General features: G+C 36.5%; 1 protein-coding gene across 8 annotated transcripts in view; it reads right to left on the reverse strand.

Moving 5' to 3' along the window:
• LOC145968447 (uncharacterized) overlaps window positions 1–21,828 on the reverse strand; it is a 117,550-nt gene that overhangs the window by 85,278 nt on the left and 10,444 nt on the right. Inside the window, exon 1 of one of the 8 annotated variants that reach the window (XM_083093951.1) lies at window positions 16,212–17,312. The exons of the other annotated variants lie outside the window; for them this stretch is intronic. The gene's annotated coding sequence lies outside the window, so the exon portion shown is untranslated. Of the gene's footprint in view, window positions 1–16,211; window positions 17,313–21,828 lie in introns of those variants that run through there. 8 annotated transcript variants of the gene reach the window in all.

Genomic DNA, 21,828 nt, shown 5'->3' on the forward strand with positions numbered 1-21,828 from the left:
CAGCAACGACGACGAGGAGACGGAACCGAGTTTTCCCCGTCGCAGACGGACCTTTAATTGCCGATTTACCAGAGCGACATAACGACGCTTACGTCGATGTAACGCGTCAACGCGCGTCGTGTACGTAAACGTACACACGGTAAACTGTAATTGAGAATCGCAGAGAGAGATTGCGAAAGGGAAAATGATTAATGGACGGCGCGATCGGATCAGAGGTGAGATTAATCGAGGGAAAACGCTAATACGAGTTCATCGCTCGCTCGATTACGTACATGACACTATATGTGCAAACATATACGATCGTACATATATACATAATTGTGCGATACGTTCGTGTAATGTACGCCAATCTTCATAATCTTTCGCGCTGTCGCGTTGTCAGTACGTTCTTTGATCTTTACGAGCGTACAATTCCGAGCCGTTGAAACCATTCAAGAGGTTCAACCATTGAAGACTCGCACATTTCTTCCCATTATGACGTCAGAGAATCTTGCCTCATCGTTACTTTTGCGTAACAAATTCCCCTTTTTCGAAAAAAAACGAAGCAACGCGCGATTACTTAAGACACTCTCATTTTATAAGTGCATTTAAAATTGAACGTATCTTTAACCTTTCGTATATCGACGGGAACAAATTCCACGCAGTTCTAATAATAAAGAGACGCGTCGTATCTACTGTTGATTCTAGAGTTTCCCAAAAGGAAACTTGGTGTCCCTTGGCGCGACCCTCTAGGACGAAAACCGTTCTTTCCCAATAGGGCATAGAAAATATTGACTTCTTAAACACGCACTTAACACTACGGACTTAAAACGCTCTTTCCGGGAAAAACGGCTAAATACATTGTCAAATTTTATTTTTCTTCGGCACGTTGAACGTGTAAAGTGTTCCACGTAAAGGACTAACGACAGAAAATTCGAAGAATACAAAGAATGAATCACGTCGTTCTTATCTCGTTACGAAGAAAATATTATTTTCTAAAAAAACACGCGATATCTACGTATACATTCGTGCATGTTTTACAGAGCATGCTATCGCTAATCAAAAATTCGCAAAAACCCACCGCACTCTGTCGTGCCCTTTTAAAGGGTCAATTCGCGTTATTTCCGCGTCGTTCCATCGTCTCCTTAGGAACCTCGGAACGAAGGAAGCCACTTCAGGATCCTCGGTTGGGTTGGATTTCACCGACTCCGTCGTCACGAAGTTGAAGCCCTACAGAGGAAAAAGGATCGAAGGAAACTCGACTGTGCCATCCGTGCAATCGTCAGGCAACGATCGATTTCGAACTGATGTTATCGCCTACTCATCTGCCGAAAAATTACGGATGCTGTCGCTATTGCTGTATCTCACATGGATGTATTGATATACAGGGTGTCCCAGACCACCCGTACACCCCTTTTAAAATGAAAATAAATGGCTTTTATCAAAAATCGCGAACAATTTTTAAGTAAATCGGGTACGCTCTATCAAATGGTGATATTTTCAACTTTTGATTCCGACCGAAAATACGCCATCCGGATCGGAAGTTGAATTTTTTTAGGGGAACATGGTATTTTTTATTACAGATTCGAATTAAAAAGTACCATGTTCCCCTAAAAAAATTCAACTTCCGATCCGGATGGCGTATTTCCGGTCGAAATCAAAAGTTGAAAATATCACTATTTGATAGAGCGTATCCGATTTACTTAAAAATTGTTCGCGATTTTTGATAAAAGCCATTTATTTTCATTTTAAAAAGGGTGTACGCGTGGTCTGGGACACCCTATATATTCTGTTTTATATTTCGTTGAAAATGGATTATTTATATAGCAATAGTTAACTTACTATTATTTTTAAAAATTTAATATCTTTATTAAAATATTAATTTTAAAATTAATTACACGGTATGTGTAATACGACATTTAAAAATACTATTATTTTCTTCTTAAATTCATTATTTTTTAATGCTGTCTTTCGTGATTTTAATGTAATTTTTTAAATATTCTTGACATTTTTTAAAAAATTACTTTTTATTTTATTCTATATTTTTGTTAATATTTGGAAATTTGAACAATTATTCTTAAAAATATCAATTTTTAGTATCGAAAGAATCAATATTTATTTCAATACAAAATAAGACTCTCTTTGTTTGATATCAAAAAAATATTCGTACCATGGATTACCAACTCTAAAGAATTATTTACATAAAAAATGAATACTTCTCTCTATCTAAGATTTGAAAGGTTTTTTTTGTAAAAAATTATTTTTTATACTCGAGTATTAAAGTAGCATTATCAGGAAATTTTACTGGTTAGTGCAGTTTTATTATTAGATTTTGCATGCATATTTCTCTTTCTCTCTCTCTCTCTTTCTGTACTGCATTATACATATAATATATAATTATTCTATAAATTTATTCATTTTAATTCACTTTTTGCATTTAAAATTACAAGAATCGATCGACTATGAAGGACACAGAAGCGAAAAATGCAACCGTAAAAAAACAAATAGATATTATCGGAATCTTAGATTGCATATGATTATAATAGTGTATAACACTTCAATATAGAGGTTTGCAACTTTTAACATTAATCCGAATGATACTTTTAAGCATGACGTGGCGTTTATTGAAGTGCGTGAACGTTGTTCCTTGTGATGAAATGACGCCATCGCCTTCTCCGTTTTGGTTGTTCGGATCGGCGTTACTGAACACGTTATCTTATCGCGTTACGAAAAGGAATTTTGATTACGAAGTAGGTAGTAGGTTGGGCCCCTCTTTATTGCTGCAGTGCGATTGGTCGATCTTTTTCTTTCCGATATGCTTTGATCGAGGAATCAAGAGTAAGGCCCATATTCAGTCTGTTTTTATATTTATCTTAAGTACGGCCTTAAAATGCTGCGTGACTATTTCATTGGCTGGATAAAAACTTAACGATATACTTACAATTTTGAATATAAAAAAAACAGACTATGAATCTAACTGGATAAACTGAAGAGAAAGATTGAAAACAGACAAGAGGCAGAGGCAAAGACAGATTTATGAAAATCGGAAAGAATGAGTTGCATCGTTTTCCCTTGCATTTGTGCCGCTCACGTTCCTCGGAGATTTCAATCGAATCTCGGAAGAATACTCTTTGATAAATGCGATTTTTAATTTCTGATGTTAAATGTCTGTCTCTTGATAAGTTTCAGTTAGAGTATATAAAAAGAATCGCTGTAACAGGAATGACGCATGTTTGCAATTTATAAAGCTTATTTCAAATATGAATCATATCTAAAACAGGAAACTTATGGATGATTTACGGATTAGATTCATCAAATTATTTAAAACCCATTAATGTATTAAAGGTCTTAAAAGTAACCAAATTGTTAATATTTTCAATTGTCAAGTATTCTCGACTTGGTAAAAAGAAATCGCATCGTATAAATTTTTATCGAGGAAAAATCAATTTCGAAATTAATGTTTCAAGCATCCTCGGCGCATCTCGCAAAGCAGCATATATTCTTCTCTCTTCCCTCTTACAACGAGCATCGTTTCGTTTATGAATTCACCTTCCTGCCGTTTGTCCTTCCCACTTTGGCGCGGTGAGCCGAGGCTAGGTTTAATTCTCAAAGAGCGATAGCAATTTCCCGAGGAGGAAAAGGAGCGGAGACATGCGCGCGCGCTAGTCGTATTCGATCGATGCGTCATAAGCGATTAATCTATTTAACCCATCCGCGACGACGTCGTCGTCCATCGGCCGTTTGTACGAAGGAAAGACGAGTAACGACGTTATCGGTCCCCCTTTTTAAAACGAATAACCAGAACGACCGGACTTTTCGATTATAAAAGCGAAATATAGCGACGTAATTTAATATGACAAAAACTTTTTTAATCTAAAAACTATTTTAGAAAGTGCTCCAATTGGAATAATATATCTTGTATAAAATTAAATTTAAAATTTTTATACATATTCCGTTTAATTATAAAAAAAATTAGTCTGATTATTTTCAAACTTTGAGAGTAAATGAATGATGCTTTGTTCCTCTCTCATTCACTCGCGATGATGAAATACTTAATGGGAGAAACAGGAAATGTATGTATAACTATAACGCGGTATACAATATTTTCAAGGAATACAAGAGAACGTGTGTGCCAGTCTCTAGCATAACGTTTAAACTTGTAGTTGGAAATTACGTCATCGGTGTCACGTCTCTAAACTTCGAGTTTATTTGAGATAATTCTCCATCGGATTTTAACAAAGTTATTTGAACGTTCCTCGGCGTACAATAAATAACACATATGTCTATATTATTTATGCAATATGCTTAAAAAGAATAAAGGATGTTGTGTTGAATACCTTGATTGTTTCACTGCTAAACACAATTGAATATTGCTAAAAATATTGGATTTATATTTTTATTGTAATATGCGCTAAATTAATGGGATCTATCAAGTATTTAAAGATTACAAAATTTTCTCAATCTTTTGCATTTAGAAAAACTATTAATATTTACAAATCTTTAATTTCCTAAAACTGTCTCAAATTACTTTTTCAAAATGTTACATACATTTCTTTATCTTATTAATTTACTTTCCCAAAATTTTAACTATTTAATATCGAGCATCGACCACAAAAGTCGCATCGAGACAAAGTGGCCTTTCATGAAATTTCTATCGAAAAAATGAATCATCTCGAGATATGTAAAATAAAATAAAAATTAAGATCAACTACTCGTCTCACGCGATCTCGGCCACGAAAGGGTTAAGGGCGTACGTGAGCACGTGGCCCTCGAAAGCGGCGCGCGCGCGAAGAATTAATGAAGAACGATTATGCGGCATGCCGCTTCCCACGCTCGGCGTGCACTTCGGTTTACATATCGCCCGTGCACGTCAAAAAGAGAAAGAACGAGAGTGAACTGTGTGTCGGGCCCGTTGAAAAAAAGAGCGGGTGGGTTGGCGGGCAGGATGAGCAGGCAGGTGGAAAAAAAAAGAGGAAAATGAATCATGTCGCTGCTCTCTGGCCTTCCGGCGCACGTATATCGCGTATATGTCCGAGCTGCCAAAAGAGCCGGCTAGCTTGCGCGATGAATGGTTTTTCTGGCGCACGTTGCCGTTGCCGTTGCGAGCAAATGCTTCTACAAACTCCCCGCCCGCGCGCGCACGTGGAGAAGTCACGGTAGAGTAGTAACATAGTATGTTATACGCGGCGATTTAATTGCTTTCGGTCGTAGCACAATGTTATCGCCGTGACGCTTTACTTTTGCCTATCGGACGATTTGTATCGTTTTTAATTAGCGACGCGTGTAACTGACAACAGTCATCGATAGTGATATATAATATCGCGGTAAAGCGGAATGAAACGGCGAATCGCCGTGTCATCGACAAGAAGAAAAAAAAGCGACTTCCATTCTTAGAATCGTAATCATGCTTACTTTGCAGATTCAATATATATCAACTTGAAGCTTTTTATATACTTTAATTATGTATATGTTTTGCTAGACTTTAAATTGTAACATGCAAAATCCTTTTGTGCTAATTAGACTTCTAATACAGAAATTATATAATAATATAATTTTCCATAATATAATTTTTTCAATAACGTTATTCCTACTCGAATTAGTTTTTGAAAGATTAAATGTATGAATATACATAAATATTTTTTATTTGGCATCTTATGTTAGAAAAATCCTAAAATACAAATTTATATATCAAACATTATTCCATTATTAACCAGAAACTTTTCAAGCAATTTCAATTTCAAGAGCGATCACAATGGTTGCATTTTTTTTTCTTTCACGAAGAATTGATTCCTGTTTTAATAAATATTGCATCACTAATTCTCCGTTGTCTCTAGGTTCTGTTTCTATAGCGCTTCAAAAAGAATCGCTCGATACATATCAACGTCTGTACGAGAGCCCGCGATAAAGAAAAAAGGAGAACAGAAAATCTCGTATCGGCGAGTCGAGCCGACGACAATCGCGAAATCAATTCGCATTATTCGTTTAAAAGTATGTATCGCCTAGTGACGTCAGCGACGATGGGAGAAGGAGAGATTCAGAGAGAAAGAGAGAGAGAGAGAGAGAGAGAGACAGACAGAGAGCGGAAGAGAGCGGGTAGGCGTGTGTAAAGGGGTGTCGAGCGGAGGCAAGTGGCCCCGTCTGCCTCGTCGATGCTCTCAAACAATCCCTTTCCACCACCGTCGCGTTGGCTCGTACCACCACTACCATACACGGCCACCTCTTTCGCCGGGGTGCTCTCCACCATCGACTGCCGTCTCCTCTTCCTCCGTCGAGACACCCTCCCTTACTCCGTTTCGCGAGCGCGCGCCACCTCTTCATCATTCTCCTCCCCCGCGCATCCCCACCGTGTACGTCCGTTGTATCGTCGACAGCAACCGTGCGCAACTCGTTTCTCTATCCTTGCTTCTTGTGATCGCAAACTGCGACCTTTTGCATTATTTTACACGACTGGAAGTAGAATTAACAAATTTTCGGGCAACATAACCGCAGAAAAGTTTATTAACATGTATCTTTCTATCGAATCTTTAAGACTAAAATTTTTAGAGCAGAGATAAAAGATTAATAACGTGACTGCTGGCTATGATTATGTGACTCTTTTTTTACATTTACTTTTTATGCAGCACATTTTATCGATCTAAAATATTTTATTGTTTCATTATTGTACAAAAATTTATTAAATTAATTATATTTATTATTAAAATTACATTTAATTTATTACTAAAATTATTAAACTGACTAACTTTAACTTGGACTTTAACTTGGAACTATGATTTTCCACCGTATGATTAGAAGGAAACGATATGCATATACTATTTCGTGATATACATATATTCGCTATCGAAGTCAAAATTAACCTTATACAAAATTCGTCTAGGTCGACCTTTGCGACGATCACGACTGCGCTCCTTGGGTTCATTAAATTTTACAGACGCGACGTCTTTGAATTCTCGAGAAAGTCGATAAGAGCGAGGAGAGACTCGACTTATACTTTCGATAGCGCAAATTATCGTCGACTCGCTTACGTGCTCGTGAATTATTAGCAAACGCACTTGAGCATACGTTGGCCGCGAGTGTTAATCGCGATGTTCTCGAAATGTAACACGTCGGAAGCACATCGAGCGGGCGGACATATATTCGTGATAAAGCGAACGAGCGCCCGGCTTGCGGCTACTTTATCAGCGGTTTTATGATATTAGCTTGCGACAAAAGGCTTTTTGCCGCTTTTTCATTTAACGTCGTTTTAAATTTGCGATATTAATTTGTGCCATTGATCGCAACCGAGTGTACATCCAATGCGAGGCAACGCGTGTAAATATAAACTCGAACATCGTGCATTTCTTTGTAACTTCCGGCGACCGTTTTAATTGCACGTAATATGGAAAATGAATACCGACATGTATCTCTGAGCTATACGTTTTATACATTAAAAATGAAAGACGCGAAAAACAGATTAATACAATATTGAGGAAGCGAAATTAATATAGCATTTCAGCGAACGGGAAATACAGTAATGTGTCCGATTTCAAGAAAAATTAATGTATCTACGGATTACGTATAGATGGGGGAACATTTTTATAATTATAACAGATATTGAGACCATGCTTTTGACTAGAAGATAATGCGAATAAAATTATTTATAATCACGTTACACGGTTCGTGTCTTTTTAGAATAACATACTTTGAGAAGGGGGTAGAAGAGCTTTGGAAATTCGATGGGATAGATACATTTCTCGGCTGCATTTCACGAAGCGACCGATGAGGAGGAAGAGTTATTGCCTCGCAAAAGCTGACGTAGACGTTGCGCTTTTACGTAAATCTTACGGGCTTTCTATCGTCGTGGATGGCGTCGCGAGCCGGCATTGGTTAAATGGGAGAAATTTCGCTTTTAGCGAGCCAATTCGCGACGAGATCGTGGACGGGAAGAGGGTCCGCGGAAAAGGGTGGGTTGGATGGGAACGGGCGAAAAACGACGAACAATAAAAGTAAGATAAAAGGAATAAGTAATAAAATGTAATATTGCCGCGATATATATACACGTACACACACGACAAGATAATAACTGCACGAAGCAAGCAATCAGACGACAAATGCGAGCGAACATAAATGAGTATCTGTTTCTAATATGTGGTTTGTATATTCGATATATATCGCTACACGTTAAGTTTAATAAAATATCGAAGCATCGAATGACTAAAACATTGTGAAATAACAAGTCGATTATATTTAAGATTTGGCCTTTTTATAAATCATTTACTACAGATTTATTAAATTTATTCGTCAACTCTATTCCTTATATTAAACTTCAAAATTTTATCTTCACGAGCGGACTTCTCTTATGAAATATTAATGATTAAAAATTTGCAAAAAAATTTATACAAATTTTAATTTTTTTTTCTTAAAGATGATTGTAAAAAGAAATAAATGTGTGTTGCAAAACTTTATTACCATTCTTCGTATAAAAATCTTGTGTCGGTTGAAAAAGTAGTTGCATACATTAAAATTGCAAAAAATAAATTATTTTTACAGAAAGAACAGAGCGATCTTGGGATTGGTATAGATGTTTAAGAAAAACGCGTGGTCTCTCGCGAGTGAAAAAAGTATGTCGTTGTCGACATTGTCGCCCCGGTTTTGACCGCGCGCAACCCCCCCGGGATAAATTTAAATTCCGAAGCCGACATATACAACCGAACAAACGACAACGCATCCCGACGAATTCTCCTCATTCGATGCGCTGACGTCACACAACCGACGAAATTGATTTTTCGACAGCAAAGGGGGACACGAGGGGTTCTCTCGCGTTCGCCAAAAAGTGCAGATCCTGAATATTTTAATGGACAGCTCTCGGGACGCGCAGTCGATACCCGGGAATATCTATATTGGCATCATGTGCCTTAATTAAAACGCTTACGCGTTATATTTTGGAGATGAAGCTCGTGCGCGTTTCGACACAGATCGGAAACTACAATATATACGCAGTGGCGTAATTAAAGAGCCTATGGAACGGTGAAACGTGTATCGCCAAGTCGATCAAATGTTAAAAAAAAATTCGAGACTAGAAGGAGAAAAAGAAAAGCAGAAATATAAAATGGTAATAGAATAAAGGAATAAATTAACAATTTACTCTACAAGAGAATAATAATTTATTCTGCTATAGCGTACTAAAAGTTGCGCTGTGAATATTAATATAATTTGAAAGGAAAAAAATAAAGGGAGGAAACGAGAGAAGAAAATGAATATACAAAAGGAAATGAAAAGGAGGAAAGAAACAAGAAAACAAAAAAAAGATAAATAAGAATATGTTATACAATGAACACTGAATTTGTCATTTGTCACAATTACGGCACTAAATTATAGCAACAATCTTATGTCATGCTTAGTTTTCTTCAGCGTGCGCATGTATTATTAACGATTATTATAAATTTCTCGGTAGAATTCGGAGATGAAAAAAATTAATACCATTCGGGAAATAAAGAACAATGTACATCTTCCGCAAAGATTTTCGAAATGTTATTTACATCTGCATACACCATATACATCCGGTACACAAATGAATCCGTGCAGCACTCGCTCGCGTTAAATTGAGTCGCGCGATCTATCCGAAAGAGCATTTCGAGCGAGAGTGGGCAGAGAGATCGACAGGTGCTCTCTCTCTCTCTCTCTCTTTCGTCGATTCCGGAGGATTCGCGCGTGCACGTTGCATCCCGCGAGAATTAATTCCAATCGGAGCCACGCGCCAGATATCGCGCGACCGAATGGTACGATATGGTACAAGAGGCATTTGGTGATTATTTTCCCTATTGTGACTGTCGCATCATTTTCCGGACTATAATCCTGATCCTTAAAAAAAAAGCAATTAATATATCTGTATATGGTGTCTGATAAATCGCATCAAACTAGCGAAGATGTCTGAAAATTCTTCATAAAAAGGAAAAAAGGTAAGAGAGAAAAAATAAATTATTCCGGTTGATTGTGTAATATTAAGAAAAAATTATTTTAAATATTCGAATAATTTATGCAATTATTTTTTATAATGCATCTTTAATATTTTTAATTGTCCTTTCATAAAAATGTTACATCCTCTCCATGTCTTTACTTTGTAATTTATTGGACCACCCATTTTATTATTCGCACGATGCGTTTCTTAGCTTATTTGAATCTTGCGACATATATTATAAAAACCAGTCAAATTTTGAAATCATCGCGAAGAGTAAGCAAATTGAAATATACTTAAAAAACTTTTAGTCGTGTAGGAGAATAAAAAGCAGCAGGAAATAGCGCGTGAAAAAATATCAGAGAGATTTATTTTTTATATTAAGTAACTAATTACGGATGATCACGATCGTCGTGACCTACTTTTCGAAACTGTAATATAAAATGTAAGACAAAAATATAGAGATATTCTGTTATTTTGGGATTCGCTCTTATATTCAGAAATATAAAACGTTCCTCCCCTATCAAAAACAATTTTATCCTTTAAAAATTATAAAAGAATCCATAATATACAAATGAATGCGCCATTTGCTTACAAAAAAGTTTCGATTAAATTTTGAAAAAGAATTGAGACGAAACGGTATCTACTACTTTAATGCAATTTTCGAAATCCCATCTAATTCGGCTAAACTCAATCTCTCTACCACTTTCAAAGGACTCAAATATTAACACCGCGGTATTTCTGGTCCACGATCTCTTTCAAGCTCCCCGCTAGAATTATGCGCGACACTGAACACAATTTTACGATTGACCGAGAAATTCTTCTCCACTGGAAAATGTAATTAACAAAGTTAATCGTATGACTTGATGAGTTTCCGCATAGGAAGTCAATTTGTTGTAATAAAATAATGTTTTTCATATCGTTGATCGCTGATAATCCCTTCTTTCGGCGCACTTGGAGAAATATCACACGAGTCAGTCGTTCCTAGACGAATCGAGTGAGTTTTCAGGCTGGCCAGATATAGCGAATCGAGGAAAAAGTTTTGCGCCAATCGATAATCTGACGGCAACAACGACTCAGCTTAGCTCGATATATACGCGACGCAGAAAAGACTTTTTCTTCTTTTCGTTTTATATGCGGTAAAATCGTTACTCTTCTTCGTCCCGAAGTGCTACGAAATACCAAATACCCTTTTTTTCATTCGGTATAACACAAAGATGTCGGATAAAGAACTCCGAAATCCAATTTTGTAAAAATTAATATAACGATTAATGGTAAATATGGAGTTGGTTTCTTTAAAGTTTTTATTTAAAAACTTATTAAAGATTTACAAACGAAAATTCAACTTGGACATTAATATGCAAGCGAAAAATTTATTGATTAAGTTAATTAGAAATTAAATTTTAAAAAGTTGCAGGGAAGTATAAAATTAGTTCTCTAATTTTTTTTTAATAATTATTATTCTAGAGAGAGAGAGAGAGAGAACTATACAATAATTAAAATTAAAAAAAAAAACATTTACGTAATGTCCAATCAAATGACGTATTAAAATTTAATTTTCTCAAATATTGGCAGGAGGGTTAACTTTATATAAGTAAGACTTTATCATTTCAATGAATTTTAGAAGGTCAATGTAAGAAACCTTACATCTTTATTGCTTACAAGTCACTAATAATGTTTTGATACTTCAATTAAATTTAATTAAATTTTGCCTTTAAATTGCACGAAGAATTCGAGGATTACAATTAAGTTAGATGCTTCCAGGACATCCTATATTAACCTAAAATATCTCAACGGGCGCGGAAACGTGACCGAATTAAGCTTTAGTTAATTACACCGAAGTCTACGTCGTTTATTAGTAATTGGAACGCTCGTGCGATCTCCCGCCATCGTGGTATAATCGCGGATTTACGGCGCAATCTTTGCTCTGAGAAACGGTGAATCTTCCGCTCATATGGAACGCATACGTGTGCAATTAGTGGCAATTAGAAACCACGAATTAACTTTGTTCCGAGCCGCAGAGATTCGAGAGATCTCTCTCGTATATCCCGGACCGTGCGACAATACCTCTTAGGTCGCGTCGTATAATGAGTACCATAATCGAAGTCATAATCTAGATCTTCATTCCCACAACTGTTGGTTTGCGAACATTTTCCAGGTGACATTAGAAATACCGTAATATCGTCCGTCTAATTTATACATTTTTTAAATAGCGTTAAAGTTAGATAATGTATAACACTTCGTTTTTACATAGCGACTTCTAATTGCCCTCAATATACTTATTCTATTCCGTTTTATACCGATTTATTCAACAAAGGAAAAATGTTAAATATGAATATAGATTTTAAGGTCAGAAATAAAAATTGCTCTCTAAAGATAAAATGCATTCATGTTCCATATATGTAAATACATAATCATGGGAGAAATTACAAGAAATTTTAAGATTAGAAGGAGAATTATAACAATATATTTTTTACTCTAGAAAAATATATTACACACATCATGTACAGAGTGTTCGGTAATAATTATTGTGAAAATCGCAAAATGATAAAGATTTTTCTACTCGGTTTAATTCACTCTATCAGCACACGATGAATGACGATTATTACTAGACAGCTTGTATAATGTGTATTTTTAAAATTTCTCTTACATAATTATGTAATAATTTTTCCTAGAGTAAAAAATATTGAGTTAATTAACTCTCTCTAATCTTAAAATTTCTCATTATAAAAATTTCATAGATGTATGAATATAAATTCTTGTAAAATATATGCATATGAAAAAATTTAATTATACTGATAATACAAATCATGATACTAATTAAACTGATTGGTATGGTAATGATACGCGTACTTTCACAATATATTATTTACCGTATTATTCACTATAAAACAAAATTATACTTAATATTTATATAGTCATAAATATAAATTTTTAATTTTTGAAATATTATTTTCATATTTCGGTCTTTACCTAAATTGACAATTTTATGTCTTCGAGAAAATAGTCACGTTGCTACTAGACAATTCTCGCATAGTGCCATTTTGCTACGTAGCCTTTATGAGCCTTTAATCTTTCGTATGCCGTCGATGTCGAGTAGATCGATCGACCACTATTTGCGTTTTTAATTAACGACATTCCACCGTCGCGGAGATGGAATATAATTTATGCCGCTTATATACCGCTTTTTTCTATGTAGATAGGCATAGAGCTGGTATGGCTTTTTTATTGCCGTTATTTTTACAAAGAGCAAAGATCGTAAAAATAATATAAATCTATCTCGCGAAGAATATCGATTCGTAGTCCGAGAAGGTTACAACTGAAAAAAAAATCTACACAGAATGTTTTGACAATTGTTGGCTGTAGAAAGTACTAACTTCTTGTCGCAAATTATATCGATTTGCAGAAACAACTTTATTTCTGAGAATCGTTTGATTTTTAATGCTTTACGATCAAAGTTTTAACCAAAGTATACTTACGAACGTGTGTGTTGTGTATCGATTAATAAAAGTGGCGCATATGTATTGAAGATAACTATGACTGCCTGTTAAACTTTTTTATCGCAAGTATAATAATTTCAAAATCAAGTTGTTGAGAAAACGAACTGTATTACCGACGCTAAATCTATGTAGAGAGCGCTCGGGGCGACAAGTCCCGGCGGGGCCGCTCACTTAGAGGAGGAGGATCGTGGCTGCGTCGGACGGAAGCCATGTTGAATTTTGTCTTTGAGTCGTGACGACACGTGTCTCGCGAGACTTGTGAATTTCCGAATTTTCAAACCCTATACGAGTCCAATTGGGGACGAGTTTGTGAGTTAAACTTTGAGTTTTCTCGGGCAATCTGAGGAAACGTGCCGAAAGGTGGAAGAGTGAGAGAAATCTCTCTCTAAGGCTAATTTAGCCTTTCAATTCTGCCGCAAGGTGTTGAGTCCCAGTTCGACTCTTGTATTCTGCCGCAAGGTGTTGAGTCCCAGTTCGACTCTTGTATTCTGCCGCAAGGTGTTGAGTCCTAGTTCGACTCTTGTATTCTGCCGCAAGGTGTTGAGTCCCAGTTCGACTCTGAGCAATCACAGAAGGAACAGTCTCTATACGACTGATATCCATTGTTTGCCTTGTGCAGACCCCTCCGACAGGGAGAGGGGGTGCTTGCCAAATAGCATTGTGTTCATATACAATCGTATTATTCTCGAGTCAACTAATAACTACTTCTCTTACAGATAATTAATTCCTTTTAATTTTCAGCTGTGAAGCCTATCACATTAAGATCATTATTAATAGAAATATTAATCGTCTTATATTATGAAATTAAATTTAAGTTATTGTTTAACATTTTAAAGTATTTATTTTAGTTGGTTTCTTTTTTATGATTGCTTGAGCTTAATTTTCATTGTTGATAATCTTACTTCATGACTTTAATTAGAAGATAAAAGTTATATAATTGTGTGAAACCATAGACTCTTAGATAATTATTGAAATTTAAGGATAACTAACTATAATTTCTGACAAATACATAAAAACATATCTTACATTGAAATTTGCTTTCAATTGCCTCCTCTGCCTCATCTGCGTTAACTTCTTTTAGTCACAACATAAGTTTCCAGAATCGAATTGGAAGATAACCGAACAAAGTCGTTCGCGAAGAAAGAATTATGCTTGCAAATCGCTGCGCGACGAGGCAACATTTTCCACTTGCATCATGCAAATGGATTACCAAACCCCCTATCCGATTCAAACGCACGACTCGAGCTAATCTAACATTTCTCGATCGAGATTAAGTATCTCTCGTTCATGCACACGCGCACACACACACACACGCGCGACACGTATAACGATTTCAAACTTTCTGAAATTATGCCGGTAACTTTCACGCACGATAAATCGACGAGCGTGTGCCTCGGGGATTTCTCTCGATTCCATCCCGCGCCGCGATTTTTTGTCACACGCTCGCTCGCTCGTTCATTCCGCTTTTCCGTAGGCGAGCTACGCTACAATACTCGGGAATGGCGAGCGTTAGTTTTGTCACCGTCGGTTATTAATCATGAGCGGCGGTTTCGCCCGCGGGAGGTATCTCGGTGGTTGTGGAATTTGAAGCTTTTTTTGCGACGAACATGAAGGGAGAGAAAGCTGGCGACCCGCACGAGTTGCGACTTATTATGCTCCTTGCGCGTTTTGAAATTCGATCTACTTGACGTAATTTCGTCATGTCGTGTCTACTTTATGCAATGATGTTTCTCTCGAAGCTGACCATAATTTAAGATAACTGTAATTTCCCGATGAAACATCCATTAGCTACAAAAATGATAATAATGACGTTTATGTTTATCCCGTACAAAGTGCGAATAAGATTAATATCTTCGGAAATATTCCGCTTGATATAAAAAAGTGCATCTCAATCTTTGTTAAATATAAAAAATTGTTTTAATATTTCTCAATAAAAAACACATTTTTCAATGTTAAAGAAATAAAATATCGATATAGCAGCAATAACTATTATCAATCGCATCAATCATATGTGGACTGTCAATCGCTAATTACGCGTTCGACTGTGAACATGCGCTCGCAGTGATCCGTTATGCGTGAGAAAATCTCCGCTCGACGACGGCGCGTTCCCAGCAATTTGAGTCTCGCATTTTGCCGGAATAAAATGTGGAAAGGTGTACGCGAATCGAGACCCAATCGGTTGGTTAACAATACTCGCGTCGTGTTTTTTACCGTCACGTTGCTCGGTTAGAAAGTACATTAGCGGCCAATTATCGCGAGCGACAACAATGGCAAAAGACTCGCGCGTTAAAGCACTAATAATATTCCATTCACGAGAGATCCTCGAAAGATTCTCTCTTTTTTCCCGCTGCGAGAAACGCGCTTCTAAAACGATCGCGTCGCATCGCGTTGAATATGTTCGTTTAAACATCCAATAAAATTTATTTCTCTTAATTAATATTATCTCTTGCAAAATAAGATTCTCCTCTGCGATTATATATATTTATTTCAATATTTCTATCTATCAAAAGCACTCTTGTAATTTTTCAATCAATCGAAATACTGGTCGGGCAGAGAATTCTTTCCAACTTTAATACATTCTTACGTCACTTGGAAAGAATGTTTTAACAAGAAATTTTACATCGATTCCGTTAAATATTATTTTACATTTCCAACATACTAACGATTTAAATAAACAATTACTCGGTACATGTTATTTAAATATATTATCGCGAAAGAGAGATTGTGTTTCTCGCGTCTGTTATTTATGCGATACCCCAATTTAAGAGAAAATAAAATATTTCAGTTAATTGTCAACTTACCAATCGGCGCGCAAGTTATCTCGAACGAATCTTGATACGTGCACTCTCGTAATTTCTCGACATCATGTGCGTTCCAATTATCGATCGCGGCGATCGATTTTATCTCGGCTAGTATTCCAAGCACGCGCGGGATCAGACACACCCTGACCTGCCCAACGTGGTAAGCATGTTTCCAGCTTCCCGACAATAATCGCCGCGTCAACTTGACAGAGATGATAGAGACAACGTCGTAACTCACAATACGGATACGTTGACATTGATAATTTAGTTTTGTTTGTGCGTAGACTCTCCGAAAATATCATTCGTTATACCAGTTTCGAGAAAGGAATGTCGATGACCTTGCTTAATAAATGATGAAATTTCGCGGATATTTATGAACATTCACGAATACTATTCCGAGTCAATGTCATATATGTGATCGATGAATATTTATGTACATAATAGAGATTTATAACTATATAATCTCTAATTTTTTTTTAACAGAGAAGAAACGAATCGGGTAGAATATTTTTCTCTCCTGCAATCGCGCATTTGAAATTACAACCATCAGTCGATATATTATTAAAGTATGTAGAAAATTTCTCTACGTGCGTAAACAATTTCTCTACATACGTCTAGTCGTTTTATCATATTTACTTCGCGCGTTTTCTCTCTACATGCTCGCGCGATTTTTATCCTCGCGAGAAAACAAATCCGTCACAATGATCGTAGCTCACGGCAAACATGTTCAAAATGATATATATGTAATTTCAACGATTGCGCAAAAAAATATATCCGCGGAAAAACACGACCGGCGGCCGTTCAACTGCTCTAAAACGAAGCCAAGCATGGCGGCTCTAAGGAACTTAGAGTCACTGCTGAGGCATGTCGCTACTCTCGATCATCATCGTATTGATCCCTCTCTTCTCGTTGCTCTATCTCTCTTCCTCTTTCTTCGTCTCTGCCCCACGACCGCCTCCGCCATTCATTATTCACGATGGACGGCATCAAAACAGCGTTATATCGCGATATATTGCACGGCCCCCTCCAATCGAGAGTGCAATGTTCCTATAAAGTAATGCCCTGTATAGTTTTCAGCAACTAGAATGCACAGTCCTCGATTTTCCACAAGGGGGACGCGGACGATAAATATTTATTATCGCCTAATAAATTCTCGAATAAAATAAATCGATTATTTTTTTAAATATCAGCTATCAAAAATATTAATAATTATAAGCGATTGAAAATGAAGACTTTTTTCATCATGATTTGCAGTTAAATATTTTTTTCAAACTCTAATTTTACATAAAGCCTTTCAGACATTTTATATCAAAATTTCTCCCAACGGAAGAAGTCATCGCGAATCCGCCAAAAATTTAATATCGTTTCTAAAACAGAAATACACGATGCGCGATCTCGGTCACCGCACTCGCTCTCATCGCGAATAATGTCAATGTCGGAATATTGACAATAAGCGGCGATTCGTCCGAGGGCCTCGAACATGGGGTTATCGCTATCGGCGGTGCCGAGCGGATCTTTTCTCCGACGTGCGGCTTAAGTCGAGTCGAGTCGAGTCGAGTCGAGTCGAGTCGAGTCGAATCGAGTCGAGTCGAGTCGAGTCGAGACGAGGTCGTTCGCACCAACCGCGCGGCGGCAACGACGAGCACAAGCCGGCATAATATGCCGGCGCAGCCGCGAGGCGAGGGGAGGCGGGACGAGGCGAGACGAGGCGAGGCAACGCGAGGCGACGCGACGCGCGGCGCGCCTCTCACAACCGCGTGACTGCGTCAGAGTCGCGCGGCTGTTGCTCCCCTCCTCTCGTGCGCGCGGCCCTGATCTCGGACAAGCAACGCGTAACGAGGTACCAACTGCACCGTAAAACCGAGTTTACTAAACTGGCGGCCGCCCGTCGAGCCCGCGCCCGTCCATCGCGATCCATTCGGATATCACATACGGACTATGTTTTATCTCGATCGAGAAATCTTGACGATGGCGAAGGCCACTTGCAGACCTGATTCTGAGATTTTTACATCTATCGCCATATTTGTGTTATATATAATATGTTGTAAATATTATATCAAGTGTTCATAGTACATATATAAATCATGATGTCTATATATGACATTGTATTTCTATTTTGGTGGCACTGTGACCTACAAATGAATGATGAATCGTTAATCTGATATTAATTATCACAGCTGAGCAACTTGACCTCCGCTTTCATTACTTTTAAAGTTTAAAAAAAGAATGATTTAAATATAATATTTAAAAAATATAATACAATTATGTATATTTTGAGAGAAACAAGTCGGTGATTGCGATTATTTTCATATCGTGTAATAAAGATAGGTGGCCTGGCCTGGATTGCTAGATTGTTTGATTTTGTAAAATAACTGTCGTGCATTCATCGGATGCGCATACTGGTACAAAAGAGAGACTGCAGGAGGAAAGCGGATACGTGTGCGGAATAAATTGACAGATTTGAGTATACGTAATATATGGTAGCGATATCATTCCTAGAGTTCTAGTTTCCACATAACGGAAAATTGCATATTTTTATGATTTAAGAACTTATCGTCAATCTAGAATTTGCTGCTGATGCTATCGCAAAGATGTAAGCAATTAAATGTTAAAATTCTTATAGCAATGGGAAATTTTATAAAAACGCTGCATCTTAATAATTTCACTAATTCTTAAAATTCTGTAAAATTTTACGTAACTGTAAAGTGAAACTTTTCCACGAATATGTGCTTATGTGACTCATATAGTATATATACGTATATGAATCTATCATTTTTTAAAATATCCAACTTGAAAATCCAAGATCAATACATCAGAATGATATTTACATTCGCATTTCATAAATATTCATGAGGTTTCAAAACAGGATACACATCACTTTTTTTTAAAACTAAGCACCGTCATATAATGCCATATGATATTACTACACCGCTGCTCATTTTGCCATAACAGCGTAGCAATAATATCTTCAACAACAGCAGTTCAATGCTATCGTAGAGTGTAAACATTTAACGCGTAACGGATATAACGTTCCAAAGCATAAATCGTGTCCGATTACCGCCAATCGGTTTTTCAATTATATCCTGCAGGCGTAATCGAGTTACAGCCAGTGGTATATGCGAAACCATCCATTATCTGCTTGTTTGCCGATTATCGACAATCCTTAGGATGTTTAGGCACCTCTTTCTTCGTCGATCGATATTTTGCGATGCGTTCAGGATTTATTAACTTAAAACGGTTAAAAACTTGGCTCAAGCAAAAGCTATAACGTCTTATATCGAAATAAAAATGTACGTAAAATTAAATTTTATGCAAGGATTTTCTTTTTCCTTATTGCATATTCCCGCTGTATCATTTATAGGCTGCATAAAACTACGGGCATTAAAATTTACCGAGACACGGAACTCTCTCTGTCTCTCTGATGATATTGGCGCCGCGTTATTGATAAAAAAGTTATGTTATTCCGATCAATCGTGTTTCCTTTTTTTTATTTCCTTATTTTTGGAAAAACCTCGCGGCTTCGACACGCCGAATGGAATTGCAATATAATTTGCGTGATAAGAAAGTTAAATATAATATAAATGATCGCGAATGACGTCAAGTAGCAACTACTTTTCAGAGCATTTTCCAATTTGCAGTCACAACCATAGTCGTGACGCAGGGCACGGTAACGCAATCCGTATAAAAAAAGAGGTCGAAAAAGTTTTTTCCCCGGCGATGAAAAGCGATTTAATCAATTTTCAGTGTTGACGCGAAGTAATCGTGTTGTATTACAATGCGACATTAAAATGATGGTGCAGAACGTGAAAAAAAAAAACAATAAAAAATAGGAAATGATTACGTTGGTTGGCTTCGTTGATTGTTACCGTTCATGGTGAATTTTTTCGACAAGCATCTAAGAATATCGTACAAGAATAAACGTCGTTTGAAAAAAAATTGCTATAAAAAATTTCATCGATTCAATAGAAATCGATGAAACGGAAAAAATTTAATTTTTCAAACTTCAAACATCACGATTATTTTCAGAACGATAAAATTATTTAAAAAAATATCGAGATGAGATTTACACTAAAATATTCGTAGATGAAGTTTTGAATGTGAAATAATGCAAAAGTAGGAAAAATGGAGCTTGTTAAAGAATATTTTTATGTTTTTTTCCCGCATTATTATTGCGTCGAAGTTATTCTTGGATCAATATTAGACGATATTCCAGAATAACGAGTTTGTCGTCCATCAAGTATAAACAGAAAATGTAACGAGATATTATTATTATGACTTCAATTTATGCGTCGCTCGCAAAACAAAAAGTAGGTCTTGTCATTTTTCCCGGAAGTAAAAATCTACGCGTAAAAATAATCGCCGTGTTAACTAACGTTCTCGCAGTTTTATTGCGTGGCGGATTTCGTGGAAAAGCCACGCCGTTATAATTTCGATGTGCGACGCCGCGATGAATCACCTCTCAAAATGATATTCCGTTTCGAAAAAAAGAAACGAGGAAAAAAATTGTACGAATCGAGTCGCTTTTCAATTTCTCTCGCGCTTGCGAGGCTCGAAGAAAATTAGGCCACTTATCCGAATGAACGAACGAGAGGATCGGCCGTACTGACGAACCCGGTTAACTAACGTTGATTAGAGAGAACACTGAGACACACGAGAATAAGATGTAAGGAACGAGGAATAAATATACGATGTCCCACTTGCGTGGCGTTAAATTTTGACGACGTTGACAAATTTGGAGTAGACCTTTTCACGTTGAACCTTCAAAGGATACCACGCGGCTTTTTAAACTCAATATTAAATATCGTAATTAAATATGGGAAAGGATAAAAGAATCTGATTAAATCTGCAAAAATAAATTCCGCTTGAATTTAAATGAACCGCATGATGCAACATTATATTTTATCCAGCTAATATTGACAACACATGTACTGGTTGTCCATTCTATATTTATTAACATTCTATATTTATTAACCGATAATGTATTGTTCAAAAGCATACATGCTTCAAATGTTACGCTTTGTATTCTTTATGTACCTTATTTTATATTTTATTGACATTTTTGAATATCGAGAATACCAGTCTCGGAGTCTCTTTATATATTGTGGGTTTAGCTGCGATATAAATAGGCCAGGAAAATTCAGTCGGCAACGATTAGCGCTCTCGGTAACGTCAGTAGCGTACGTCGCGCAATCGACTTTAAGGATCTATTGCCCTCTCGATTAACCAATTTAAATAACTGTCCTTTTCATGATCGATACTTTGATATAAATAAAAAGAGAATATTGAATATCGAACGTCGCGCTAATAATCGTTGTTACAATGTTGTTGATTCTAAAATAATACGTGTAAAATCTTTTATTTTGTTTGAAAGCACATTTGTCTCGATTGCACTTTTTCTACTGTACATCGAAATAATGAACAGCTTTACGAACGGATCTTTATATTATTCCCTGCAAATATAACCGGATGTAATAATACGTAAAAAGTACAAATAGATTTGTCAAATAGATTTTATCGTCGTGCCTTTTAAAAATTTCAACTTATCAAAGTTGGATTCGATATCAAACACTACCATCTTTGATAAATACGTATTCCTATATTTAACGCGGATAAAAAA

This window comes from Camponotus vicinus, unplaced genomic scaffold, assembly GCF_025532165.1.
Source record: "Camponotus vicinus isolate PSW18456_S1 unplaced genomic scaffold, iyCamVici1.0 SCAF_1, whole genome shotgun sequence".
NCBI lineage: Eukaryota > Metazoa > Arthropoda > Insecta > Hymenoptera > Formicidae > Camponotus > Camponotus vicinus.